A 14,367-nucleotide genomic window follows, 5' to 3' on the forward strand; every position below is an offset into this window, starting at 1 on the left:
GCGTCATGTCGGCTGTCATATAATAGGCTATTATTATATGAGAAGTGCTTTATGAACGTTTGTACTGTACGTCATACTCCAGTTGATTGAGAGGTCCCGCCTATAAGGGGGAGTTCCAGAAAGTGACTGCAAGTGAGCACACCGCATGTTTGATGACTCTGCCACGTTGCTATTAAAAGTCACATAAAACGTAAACCTTGTCTGCTGACCATCATTACATCGGCTAGGCTAGTTTAGCTCTTGTCATAGTTCAAAGCTTAATATGTGGCGTGGGTTGGGTCGGTGCCGCGAGTACGTGCTCGCGCTCACAGCAGAGAGCAGCAGACTATCGACTGCTGAGACGCGTTTCACTCAAGTGACGTTGCTACAGTACGTGCATATTATGGAGCAGCTTCCGGACAAATACAAATTGTCCACCGTGTAGAGCCATTTTCATCTCCTTTTGCAGAATAAGGTATTCATTAAAAGCTCCTTGTCTCACCAAGTGCCTCTCGGATTTTTGACATGTCTTATTCCATTGTGTGTGTGTCTTCTCCACAACAGGGAGAAGTTAACAGGGGAAATAGCATGCATTAAATGCAACAGACTGAAATTTAAAACACTGGAGCATCTTATTTTTCTAAATCAAAATTTGTGAAGACAAAGCCCACAAGCATCCTCATTCACATGATTTTCACATTATTGAAACACATTGAATGATACAATATGAATGCATGGATGTGAATGATATTGTCAAGGGTCAATGTCATCTTTATTGTCAAAAATGCTTTATGTATGACATGCAGCACAGATAAAATTTCTTCCTCTCAATCCTCAGTGCATACATGCATGCAAACATGCTCTGCATTAAACACACACAGCTAAGAAAGGATAGCAGCTACACTGTATAAAAAAGACATGTAATCTGAACAGTATAGACAATATAAACAGCATAAACAACAACATAAACAATGGCGCTTGTGGCTCTTGTGGGTAGAGTGAGGTAGTGCATTGTATACATGTCATCATCAAATCAGTTTGTTCAGTCTGCCAAGTGGGTTGGCTGCAGGGATTTTGAAGGTTCAGCAGGTAGCAGTGGTCAGCGACACAGTATTAGTACAGTATCCACACAGTGTGTCATTGTGTCAACACGCCTCTTGAGGCCTCATGGACCCGACCAGGTCGGGTCATTCTGTCACGTTGCAACTTGGTGGTGGACCCCAAAAAGCAGGAGGGAGGGAGGAGCAGGGTAAACTTGACGAATTGTATTTAATAAAACACAGAGAAAACTGAATCCAAAACAAACAAAGTGCTAACAACCAAAACAAATCCAAAGTAGCAAAACAAAACCATAACTGTGGCTAAAAAAAAAAAAAAAAAAAAAAAACCTAACAGGAACAGAACCATGACAGAAACAAACAGTTGCAAGCAAACAAACAATGACCCGACACTGAGTGGTTGTGCCGGCAGTCCTTTTAAACAATTACATAACGACTTAATTACCAACAGGTGTGCAGCTGCAGGGAGAGTCCTACAGCGCCACCTGTTGGTCACAAGCGAAAAACATGACGTTTTGTAGACAATTTAAAATAATTCACAGGTATTTTTGTCATGTTCCTGTGTTCTGCGCCTGAGGGTGTTGTTTTTTTTCCAGGCCCTTAGCCTGGTGGTTGGGCAGAGCCTTCAGCTCATGCCTGCTTGGCATTTTAATCAGCTGGTGATTTAGGTGCTGGAAAAATGGAAGCTAGTCACCGGAATATTGTACCTATTTTCCTACATCTGTAGTTTGATTGTGTGCTGGTTTTTGCGTGACAAATCACTTGTTCTCACATTATCTCTCACACATAAGTAATTCATCCATCCATCCATTGATGATCAGATTTGCTTATCCTCATGAAGGTCGTGGGCATGCTGATGCCTCGTGTGATGGAAAAGTGGTTATGCCTGCATGACTGTCTGTATTTTATGTTATGTGTTGTGTTTATTGTTTTACTTGATGTTAACTGTTTTGTTAAGCGCTTTGTTGCAGCTGCCGCTGTTGTGAAAGCGCTATATAAATCAGCATGTATTGTATGTATCATAGCCGCCTTCGAGCAAAAGTTTTGTTTTTTTCCAAGATGGCGCCCGAGTAGGCAACCATCGGCAAGTGCTCTTCAAAGCCTTACTTTTTATGTTGTTGACTTTTTGTTTTGTCACATGGTGTTTGTTGTTACATCGTGTGGAACTAATGTGGATTGTTTTCAGCGTTTTTTGGCCACGATATTGGTTAGTGAAGAATCTGTGCTTGGTGGTTAGTTGTACGCGTGTACCAGCACTGATTTTGATTGGGAGGAATGTCGGCACCATTTGACTGTCGGTGCTGGACAGCCCCGGAGTGCTTGTCTTTTTTTCACCTGTGATGGGCAGCGGCTGTAACAGCCCCATTTTGTTCAGTGGAGATGTCGGCGCTGTTGGACAATCTGCGTTGGTGCGGCTGGATGGATGGATGGCTGCTGAAGTTGAGGACGAGGAGAGAGGAGCGTCTGTGCGGAGCGCCGATGCGTATTTGGAACTGAGAGTCGCCGCTTAGAATTGAAACGGATTGACATGGGACAGGAGAAGTGAACCAATCTCTCTTTTTTAATCAATGGACGCTACAGCTTCTTGTTGACTTGTAGCTAGTAGCTGACGTGTCCACATTTTGAGCATGACGTCTCTTATTCACTGGTGAAAGGACACTTTGATTCTCTCCTCTTTCATCTAGAACTGCTTCAAACAACAAAGCATGAGGGAAAAGTGGTTAGGACTGCACAACTGTCCGTGTTTTATGTTATGTGTTGTGTTTATTATTTTATGTTAACTGTTTTGTAAAGCGCTTTGTTACAGCTGCAGCTGTTGTGAAAGCGCTATATAAATCAGGATGCATTGCATTGTATTGTATTGTATTGTAAAAGTTGGGGCACACCCACAGCGGTTGCCAGCCAATCGCAGGGCACACATAGGCAGACATTTGTGCCCATAACCACACCAAGGGACAATTTAGAGTGTTCCATTAGCCCGACATGTAATGTGAGTACCGGGAGAAAACCCACGCAGGGACAGGGAGAACATGCAAACGCCACACATTAGTCTGACCGTAATAGTGAAAGTGTCAGAATGGTTTAAAAAATGTAGCTCTTCATTCTACAACATTAATATTCTGTTTTGGGAAGGATAGGGCCAGGATGACCCATTTTTCACTCAAAAATTGTTACTTTTTTTTATCAAGAAAAATGAAACTAGCTTGTATCACCTTTATCAGTTTGCTTTGGAGAAATAAGTAAATAATTGTAATAATTGTAAATTTCCCCAGTGTGGGACGAATAAGGATATCTTATCTTATCTTATTAATCTTGAAGCCACTATTTTTCATCAGCAATACATCACCCCCTCATATCTTGAGTTTGACGTCAGCAAAGGAACTGAATACAATTAGCAAATTATAAAACGTTTAACTTATGTCAGAAAACTATGCTCCATCGTCACAAAAATTTCTGTGGGCATTTTCACTTTTGCCCATTTTAACCTCATAAAATATCACAACGATAAAACAGCTCACTATAATCCTTTTCTTTGATCATAATAATAAAAGACATTTATATAGCAGGCGGCCCGGTAGTCCAGTGGTTAGCACGTCGGCTTCACAGTGCAGAGGTACCGGGTTCGATTCCAGCTCCGGCCTCCCTGTGTGGAGTTTGCATGTTCTCCCCGGGCCTGCGTGGGTTTTCTCCGGGTGCTCCGGTTTCCTCCCACATTCCAAAAACATGCGCGGCAGGCTGATTGAGCACTCTAAATTGTCCCTAGGTGCGAGTGTGAGCGCGGATGGTTGTTCGTCTCTGTGTGCCCTGTGATTGGCTGGCAACCGATTCAGGGTGTCCCCCGCCTACGGCCCGGAGACAGCTGGGATAGGCTCCAGCATCCCCCGCGACCCTCGTGAGGATCAAGCGGTACGGAAAATGAATGAATGAAAGGATTTATATAGCAGCCTTCAAGAACCCAGGGACACGTTTGCGTTCTGCCCCCATTGTGTGTCGACATGTATTTGTCAAGTCATTTCCAAACTCCCAGCAAAACATTTTATCTTCCAAGTGGGAATCATTGAAACGATCGTTGCAAATTACACTGCCCTGCTTGGTTCATTCCATTTGTTTTGTACTGCTTAATTCCTTGAGTTTCATGAGTAAACGTTACCCGGCAAACAAGTAAACTATAACATTTGTCTTCCATCGTTCCTGCATGAACATCATCAGGTTTATGACTTTTGGACATGCAGTCGGCATTTTTAAAACTGCTAAATACGGTCAGAAAATAAGCCAACTTATGTGGCAACTTGAGTGGCTGGGATTGATTGGCTGTCAACCAGTTTGGGGGGTACCCCGCCTGCTGCCTGAAGACAGCTGGCCCCACCATGGCTGCGGCCCTCGTGAGCATAAGCGGATTAGAACAAGGATGGATGGATGTTCGCTACTTTGTGTCCAAACCATCAAATTCTGCACTCTCTAACTTGGTCTCCAAACATCTAACCTAGGCTGCCAATTTGATGAGCTAATTTATCATCCAACCTCATCACTCCAAAACCAAACCTCAACATCTGCATTTCAGCCACCTCCAGCTTTGTTTGCTTTTGTGTCTTCAGCGCCACTGTCTCAAATCCATACATCATGACTGACCTCACCACCGTCGAATAAAAGTTCTCCTTTGTGGCGACGGTGCACCGTGAGGCGACCACGACAGCTTGACACCCCAGGCCGCCAGAAGGTAACTTTTTCCTCCTTTTTTTTTTCTCTGTTTGTCCTTCTCCATGGTGATGCAAGCATTCTGAGGCACACTGACCCGGTCCCAGTCTGGTTCTCTCTGTTGTACTCAGATTTTTATTACTTGTTAATCCATCTCCGTAGTGATGAGCTGCATCCTTGCAGTGGCCCAGAGAGCACTCTGAGGTGGCCTGACCAGCGTGTGTATGTGTGGCCATGTGTGAAAGCTTAAATTGATGAAGCTACACTCCTCAATAAGTGCTGGAACACAACACAATTCTGTTTCTGAAATGCTTAGAAATGTCTCCAAAAATGGGTTGAATCAGTTTATTCCTCTGAGGTGGGCAACTAAGGCAAAGTTTAGTTTTCAACAATACGCAGGTGCTTGGCTGCTGCTCCGCCATGTTACCTGAATTGAGTAGCCATATAGGAATCACAAACTAGACAGGGACTAGAATTGTGAGCGTTGAATCTACATCACGTTGTGAAAATCTGATCTGCTGGTTATTTAAACCCTTCACTTTTCATAGTTTATTGCAAACAATCAAACTGTGTAGATCCTAAATGTAAACCAAGTCACAGACATATTATGAATAAAACGTTGAGGGGAAAAAATTGATTTGTACGGCATGTTCACTGAACAGAACATTTTCTCATGGATTCATATTACAAGAATCTCTGTGTCCTTTTTCTATTTTTTTACCATGTCTGATCACATTCTTTTCGGTGGTACATCTGTGCTGTATGTTGCACATAGAGGATATTTGACAATTTAAACAACAACAACAAAAAACTTGACATGATTCATTTGTTTGTTTAAAGGTACTTGCTCAAAAGATATTCTCCCAGATTTATCTTCCAAAAAACCTCCTAGTTGTTAAATTTAATCTGCTGTTTTAGCATATTGTTATTGCCAAATGAAGAAATGGGTCAGCACAAGAAGCAGAAATGTACAAATATCAACATGAACTTTGAATGTGTGTCCCACACATTGATGTTTATTCCAGAGGATGACAATGAAGAGACTGTCTGGGATGCTGTTCTTATTGTGAGGGTACATCACAAGATATGAATTATGATTGACAAAAGGGCCGCCTGCACTGAGATCAAATCCAAAATGCCACTCGAGTTTGTGACTCAGCCAGTACTATATTGAGGATGTTTTTTTTCAATTCACAAAAAATTCTGACTGATGTTCAGAATTTTTTTCTGACCTGTGTCAATTTTTAATTATTTTATTCTTAAATGCATGTCTGTAAGGTTCACCTACAGCAAAAATGATGGTTGAAGTTTTTGTACCACGGATTGACTATCAGCTGTTCAGGATATGTTTTGTTTTGGCCAAGGCCAAGGACTTGCCTCCGAGGCCAAGGACTTGAGAAATGTTCCGAGGCCAAGGCCAAGGATCAAGGACTGATTTTGAAACTGAGGCCGAGCCGAGGATATGTATAAAACAATGCTATCATACCACTTGGCAGGTCTGCATGATTTGCAACACCCCTCCATCATAACCCCTTGTACTCCCTAACACTTCAATGAAATATTTTTATTCAAAGAGTAGAACAGTCAAGGTAGATGTTATTTATACTGAGAAAAACAAAAATAAAAGCATATATTATTTTGTATTTATTTTATTTTATATTTATTTTATCATATGATAGACAGTAAATTTATGAATTAATGTTTTAGTGCAGTAGTTTCTTAATAAGTAAATCAACACTCAACAGGCATGACATGGCACGGAGGACATGTTGAGAAATGACTGCATAGAAGTCAATCACTGACTGCAGAAAAAGCAGTAATCTCTGCATTTTTATATTTTGATTGATTTTGATAATCAAGAATTCCGAAACTCAAAAGTATAATGTTTCAAGAGTCAATGTTTGAAAACTATGCATTAACAATGAACATTACATCAGCAGCTGTGTACTCCCGGTTTATTCCCAAAAATAAATTGATCAAAAACTGGTGTACTCATGTGGCATGATTTTTGCGGTCCTCGGGCCCACTTTATAACCGTGGACAAAGGATTATAGGCTCAAATCCTTCGTTGTGTCCGAGGACCGGCAACCCAAGGACCAAGGACTTGACTTCGAGGCCAGGACCAAGGACCGACCTTTGGTCCTCTAGCCGGTCCTTGGCCTCGAGGACCGGCTTGAGGACCACATCACTGGTAATATGGCACATGCTATTAGTTGTGTAAGAGCGTTTTCATTTGTCAAAAGTCAAAGCCAACTCAACATCTTCATGGAGAAAACAGTTACATTGTTACAAAGAGTTCTCAAAAGCTGTCATTCTTTCTATATATTGAGTATTAGTAATAGTTTGAAGGAAAGCAAATCAACAGCAATTCGCACACGTTATGAGAATCATTTTTTAGAACTCAAAGGAAAAAGGTGAGCTAAAGTGGAATGAAGGAAGGCAGGACAGAGGCACAATCGGGTCACCACAGGAGAAGACAAATACACTCAAGAGTTTAAGAGCGATCAACATCAAAAGGGGTTGAAGTGAGGAAACACATGAAATGTCACTAGTATCAGGACGAGAATTTAAATATATATATATATGTGCAAGAAACAAATTCCAATTTCCAAATATTGTTTCAATTGCTACGTGGTCTTTGAACCGTTTTTCTCTGGTCAGAAAACAGGCAAAGAAATCTTGCTGAAATACACACACAGATCAAATTGTTTGTAACCCCCCATCATCGGTAATAAAATACCGGTGCATACAAAACACACAAAACACAACATACCGGTAAGTACAAAACACAATGTCAAATGTTTGTTGGTTTTAGTGTGTGTTGCAAGCAGCTAAAAAATGGATGGCTGTAGTTTGGGCATCCCTAAGTTATTCCATGCCAAAAACATTTGGCCCTCCCTTACAAAAAAAAGTAGGTAATGTGAAGTACTGTATACTTGAGTATAAATATCTGAAGTTTACTCTTTCATACTAAATTGGAACAGATTAAGTTTTAAAAGTACGATACAGTAAATATTCTCTAGTACGGACTCGTGTTTGCGCTGTCCAATTTGTCCTGATAACAGAAATTCCTCATTTGGGAAATGAGCATGGTAAATGTCCTTTATGAACCTGCAAGTATGTTGACAAAATGCACGTGTAACAACACAATCAATAAAATACAAAAATATACTGTCCAAAAACTGTTTATATAACAAAAACTGCAATATAGGTGTATCCCAAAAAAATCTCAACAGTAAAATACATACAGTATTTTTTTTTTCTGTCTTGGGAAAAAAAAGTGTATTTTGGATTGTTTTGTTGGATGCATTCTTTGGTTTATGATAATGTTTGCCTGCGTGTCATACAGTATTCTTGCTAGTTGCAAGTAACTGTCCCATTGATCACTGATGTCTGGTAATTCCTGTGCATACTGAAGGATTTTTGTCGCCATTTGCATTGCTTCCTTGCTGGATGGTGGCTTGTTATCAGGAGTTGAATCGATGCCTTGTTGTTTAAAGTTTCGTAGATTTGCGTCTTTCCGACTCCAAGTGTCTGCTGGCTCTTTTTAACTTTGTGTTCAGTCTTGCTCAAACGGATGCATTTCACTCGCTGCGCTCCAGTTGTTACAGTTCTTCTACATTTCGATGCGATGATCTTCATGATGTAAGTGAATAAAGTTAAACTCTTTCGCAATTACTGTAAAACGCACGCCAATAAAAAGTCGCTTACATGTCTTCGTTTCGAATCTGATGAATGAAAATGGCGAAGCGAACAGTTTCTTCGGTCTGCTTTTAAGAAGTGCCGCGTTCTCCAGGACGTAAGTGAATAAAGTTAAAATCATTCACAATTACAGTAAAACGCACGGCAATAAAAATTCACTTACACGTCGTTGTTTAGAATCCGATGATCAAAAAACGCGAAGTGAAAACTTGTTTCAGCGTCAGTATTTTCCGTCGCATCGGGTGGGCGTGTATTTAAACTCCCCCGGCATTACACCTCCATCCGGATTACGGGTAGTGGAATTTCCGCTTACGCAACTTCCGGTAATACGTAATATCGTAGTCAAAATGTTAATGCATAGGTTTTTATTCCGGGTGAAGGATATTCCTTTCTATAGAATTCCGGGATGAGTATATTTACTGTATATGAGAAGTATCTGTCTGTGTTTTCAGTACAAGCCAAGTAAGCATACTTCTAAGCTTATAAAAATGTAGTATTTAAAAGGTACACTTAAAGTACACTGTCTCCAATTTAGAATTTAAAAAAGTGTACTTAATAGTATATTTTAATAAACTACTTTTTGCTAGGTGCTGCCCCCTAGTAGAAACGATTCTCAATTACAATTGAGAATCGTTTGGAACCCGAAACAAAAACAAGGAACCAGATTTTCTTCTTTCTACCCACATTCTTGCTGCTGGAAGCTGTAAATTTCCCCAGTGTGGGACAAATGAAGGATATCTTATCTTGTTTTTTTTTCAGTAATGGTTTTAATCCAAAAGGTAGCCATTGGCCAACCATAATCAAAGATTCCAAAAGATACACTATAAGAAACACTCTAGAAATATCAGAATAAACTGAGGAGACCATCATGAGGATTGAGCCAATTGGACATCTATTGAAGGAGCTGAAACATTTACCGGTTCCCGAAAACCTGAGACACCATTCGATTGCAGTTATTTATTTATTTTTGCACTGCTAATCCCGTTCAGGATCACAGGACAACCATTCACATTCACACTCACACCGTAACTGACTTGCAATTCAACCCATTTCCCTGCACAGCAGTCAGCAGAGTAAACTACTACATCAATGACTGAAATGTCTGATATTCATTAGTTTTTAGACATTTTCATGCTCTTTCATGCTCTCACCATGCTTAGATTCAATTGTTTCAAGTCAGGCGGCACAGTGGGTGCCTGGTTAGCACGTCCGCCTCGCAGTGCAAAGGTGCAGGGGTCGATTCTGGCCCCGGTCTTCCTGCGTTGAGTTCGGATGTTCTCCCCGTGCCTGCGTGGGTTTTCTCCGGGTACTCTGGTTTCCTCCCATATTCCAAAAAAAGGCATGGCAGGCTGATTGAACGCTCAGAATTGTCCCTGGGTGTGAGTGTGAGCGCGGATAGTTGTTCAACTGTGTGTGCCCTGCGGTTGGCTGGCAACTGGTACAGGGTGTCCCCTGCCTACTGCTCCAAGACAGTTGGGATAGGCTCCAGCACGCCCGCGACCCTCGTAAAGTTTAAGCTGTTTCGGATCATTATCCGAATGATGCATGTGTCTCACGTCATTACAGCGACCAGTGACAGCTTTTGATCTTTAATAGAAAGGTACGAACATTTTTTCTCTATTTTATTACTACCGGTAATTCATTTTTGAGATGCCATTTCCTCCTTCGTGATACATTTTCCAATACAACAGAGAAAATAAAAGACTGACAAAACAGCAGAAAATAAATGTGAAATATAAGTCATATAATTGTTAAGTCAACACCTGAAAAGTAAAACCTATGAAAGAGTAAAATATTGAAGAAACACAGAACATTCAAATAGTGCCCAAAGAAATGTGAATAGGACACAGACTGTGCACTTCCTTCTGTTGGTTCCGGTTTACATTTCAAGCATATCAGTTGATCATTTCCATACACAAACACTGGCAATTAGTGGTAAGTGTAGTTGCATAATCTAATGAGCTCAAACAATAAGAAATGTGGTCTATTTTGTTCAACGACTCAAGGAAGTTTGTAACTGTTGCAAACTGCAACCATTTCTTGCTCTCCAAATCAATTCAGTTCTATGCAGGTTGATTGTGACACGAATGGTCAACGTTGCATGGGAGTTGAATTGTTGATAACTACTAAAATATATACAATTTCTGAACAAAGTATATGACTGACTAGGATGCAGAGAGGCCAGGCAAGCTGTATACACTTATGTTCAAGTCTTGGAACCATCACATCAACGTGGACCACATTAAACCACTAACAACACATTCATATGAAAGATGGCAAATAATTCTTACATAATTACAGAATATTTCTCATCAGCAAAGTCTTTGCACCTGAGAAGATCTTTGCACCTTTGATATAATTATGCTTTTAATAAAGATATGCTCACATTTATAATAAAGAATACTTAGTGCACTGTGTGACAGTTGAGGGCTACAACCACCTTTCTGAGAAAGTGGTTGTGAAGAGATAAGGTAATAAGACAAAACAAGAGCAAGGCCGGATGTGGGTGGAGCTGTCAACACCAGCTGCAACCAACTTATTTGGTGTTTTTGTAATTATTGCACATATGTATGTAATTTTTACTCACACACACACACACACACACACGCACACACACACACACACACACACACACACACACACATAGTCAAACAAGTTCAATGTGTCTTCAACAGCCCTCACCCTTTAGGTTGGAGACAGCCATGTATTAGATTCCCAATGAGAAATAAATGAGAGGGCGAGCGGGGAGATTCTTGGGTGATGTGCTGAGAACTGAAACCTAATGCTTCTCCTTGTTCCCCCCTCGAGCAATTGGTACCAGAATCCAGAGTGTCCTCTCCTCATTGGATCTTTATTGTGAATGTCTAATTGATAACTCTGACAATTAACATTGTAATCTTTGATGTCAGTATTTACTGGGTATCATTGGCTGAGCAAGTGAATTAAATGTTGAAGAAGGTGTGTGGGGTTATTTCATCTGTTAATGAATTGGCAAAGTTGTGTGAATCTTAAAGTGAAATTCATCCATTTTCTGATCCGCTCACAATCACACCGAGGGACAATTTAAAGTGTTCAATCAGCCTGCCATGCATGCTTTTGGAATGTGGGAGGAAACCGAAGTACCCGAAGAAAACCCACGCAGGCCCGGGAGAACATGCAAACTCCACACCGGTAGGCCACAGCCGGAATCTAACCCTGCAACTTATTTTTCACGAACACCCCTGCTGATTTCAGCAAGACAGCAAGGTCCCTATTCCCTGCAAACTCTGGCTAGGGGTTGTGTGGTGTCGGCAAGAAATATATTGTTAAAAAAAAACAAACAAAAAAAAATTTCTCTGTTTTGAATGACAGCTCTACCAAATCATCAAATTTCATTATAATGTGGAGATCGAGTAACGAGTAATAAATATTTACACCAAGTACTGCTCATTTATATACTTTGCAACCATTCTTTAATTTGTCTGCGGGCCTGATCCGACACGAGAGCTCTATGATCGACACCCCTGCCCGAGATGCAGTTCTCCTGTTGGATGCTGATGCGGATTTCAGAAGGAATCTGATTTGTCAAAGTAAGACTTTCATATGAATTTATTGCACGTCTTTTGCATTGTGCACTGCATTTGCTATCCTCACAATGATGATATTTTTCAGTGATCAGTATACAGTATTGTGAACCCCAAATTTAAAGTATGCATCCTCTGTATGTGTAGGAAAACCCCCCATCATAATAGCTCCCTTTTGAAGTCTGACTTGACAAATAAAGATGTAATGTATTGTAAATAAATAATGTGACAATGTTCAAAATAATAACTTTTCTGAAGAAAATCCACTTTAAACAAAATGTTTTTACTGTAATCATGTAAACATTAAAATCACAGGGATATTAATTTAACACAAGAAAAAAAATGTAATTTCAGTCTATTATGTTTATTTCTCCATGGTGCTTTTCTGTCTCCATATGAGAATTCAGATCTCCGACCAGCACCTTTGTTAGACATTGAAACATTTACGTGTGGGTTTTGCACACTGTTGCCTTTTTCGTGTGTCGATAGACCTGTTGCTGTCCTGTTAGTCAGGCAAACTGACAGCAGATGAAATTGGCTTGTTCAGCTCGTAAAATGTAATGCACCTTTCGGCACTGTGACTTCAACCATAGCGATGAAACGACGAATGTTGTCTTACTTTCTAAATAAACTGGGGCTTCATTCTGTCCAAACTCAGCAACAAGCAGTTTTAAGAGGACATGCGAGGGCAAAAGAGGACGTCAGGTCACACCCTAAACTCGTAAACGCTTTGTTGCTCAGCTGTGCATGCTCAATTGTTGTTCTTTATCTATTGAAAAGCCACCAAGTGACTTAAGTCTACCTGTCCCTGACACTGTGGGTTTATCAGGCAGAACACAGAATGACAACAGCTACCCTCAGAACCAAAATAATCTCAGCTCTAAGAATGCAAGACAAACACGTTCCATCACCCAATATTCCTTCTCTGGAGCACGTTGTACTTCCTCTCTGTCTCTTTTTATTTCTGTGTGTCCTCGTCTTGGCTCCTGTCATGCCCTCTGTCTTTCTCTCTATATTTTCTTTGTCCTCCTCACTTGGCCTCCTCTTCAGTCTGTACCACGCTGCACCTGACTACCTACTTAGGGTTGACACTTGAAACACTTCAACTTCGCTACAAGCGAAATACTAATATATTCTCTCACACACACACACCCACACACACACACACACACACACATACACACACGCGTAACACACACAGGTACCCAACTGTCTACATTTACCACAGTGAGCACACGCACATGGTGTCTCTGTGTGTTTCAGAGAAGACATACATGGAGATGGAGAGGGAAGGAGGCCAAAATGGAAGAGGGGGAAAATGACGCACACAGCAACAAAGCAGCGTTTTTTTCATCCCAAATAACACAAACTGCATGTGCTGCTTACGTCAAAGGAATTTTAAGCAGCTAACTATAAGCCCTTTAAGACCCCTTCTGTGTTTTCATATTCGTGCATGTACACACTCATGTGCACACATGGCTTCCCACCAAAAGCTCCTCAGTTGCCTTAGCCTCTGTAGGCCACCTCTCAAATCTCGTTGCCTCTCGTCCCCCTTACTTGTTGATTCACACATCCGATTTCACCATCAAAGACACATTAGAACGCTCAGTGTTGCCCAGCATGGATCTCCTTATGCCTCGGGGCAAATATTTCCCTGCACTCCAGGGATTATCACGTGATTCTCTTTGTGTGCATCCATTGTTTTTATGTGTTTTTATGTGACCGAAGTTCTTATTACATCACATCACATCACATCACATCACATCACATCACATCACATCACAGTGCATGAATGCATCATGTGAAGTTGTTTGTACATCATCTTTGTTCAATCTACATTGCCTGTATTGTGTGACTGCTGCAAAAGAAACGTTTTTTTTAAATACTTAGAAGACCTATGCGCGCGCGCACACACACACACACACACACACACACACACACACACACGCACGCACACACACACACACTGTCTGTATAGATTGATGAGTTGCGACGAGGTCTTACGGCCCGTGAGTGAGGTGTGGATGATAAAAGATGCATAAATGATGTAACAGGCGCACCATGTCAACTGAGTTGATGGTGATTTGATGGATTTATTGCGAAATAAATTAATGAATTGATTAAATCAATTATTGGTTTAACTTCCAGGAATAGGTAGCTACTCCAACTTGAATTTAAAAGTGATTTAAATTTTAATTTCCAAATTGAACGCTAGAGTGCGCTAAACCCAATTTTATGTCAGGACACAGTCCACAGTGGACTCCACACAAATTCAATGCATATGACGGAGATTGATATGCCAGAAAGCTTTATGAGGACTTGGTGGTATTAGAAAAACAATGTAAGAATTTGAAGATTTGTTATAATAT

The sequence above is a fragment of the Hippocampus zosterae genome, chromosome 5 (genome assembly GCF_025434085.1).
Source record: "Hippocampus zosterae strain Florida chromosome 5, ASM2543408v3, whole genome shotgun sequence".
NCBI classification, from domain to species: Eukaryota; Metazoa; Chordata; class Actinopteri; order Syngnathiformes; family Syngnathidae; genus Hippocampus; species Hippocampus zosterae.